The sequence below is a fragment of the Meleagris gallopavo genome, chromosome 30 (genome assembly GCF_000146605.3).
Source record: "Meleagris gallopavo isolate NT-WF06-2002-E0010 breed Aviagen turkey brand Nicholas breeding stock chromosome 30, Turkey_5.1, whole genome shotgun sequence".
Classification (NCBI taxonomy): domain Eukaryota; kingdom Metazoa; phylum Chordata; class Aves; order Galliformes; family Phasianidae; genus Meleagris; species Meleagris gallopavo.
Genome location: NC_015040.2, coordinates 633,166 through 633,533, shown reverse-complemented (window position 1 = coordinate 633,533; position 368 = coordinate 633,166).

Below are 368 nucleotides of genomic sequence, written 5' to 3'. Positions count from 1 at the left end.
GCGGGAGCGCTGGGCTGAGCGCGCGGCCCTTCCGTCAGCTGCCCTTCCGTCAGCAGCGCAGCGATTCGGCGTTGGCTGCGCTGTTATATGGTTCGTTAATTACCATTTACTACTTGAGGCATTTGCTTCAATTCTACTCTTCTGGGATTTACTGGACTTTAGTCCTGCCTTCAACCGTGACGACGTGAACTTCGAATTTCCCACAGGCCGTTTTCCAGACTGAACTCAGACCATTTCAGACTGCTGCTGCATCCCAATGGCCGCTTTTTTACTGTTCTCTGGGAGCTTACATAGAATCACTTGAGAACTCCCAGCCCACCCACGTTTCTCTGACCCCACAGAATGGGCTGTTAGCTCACCTGTGTCAG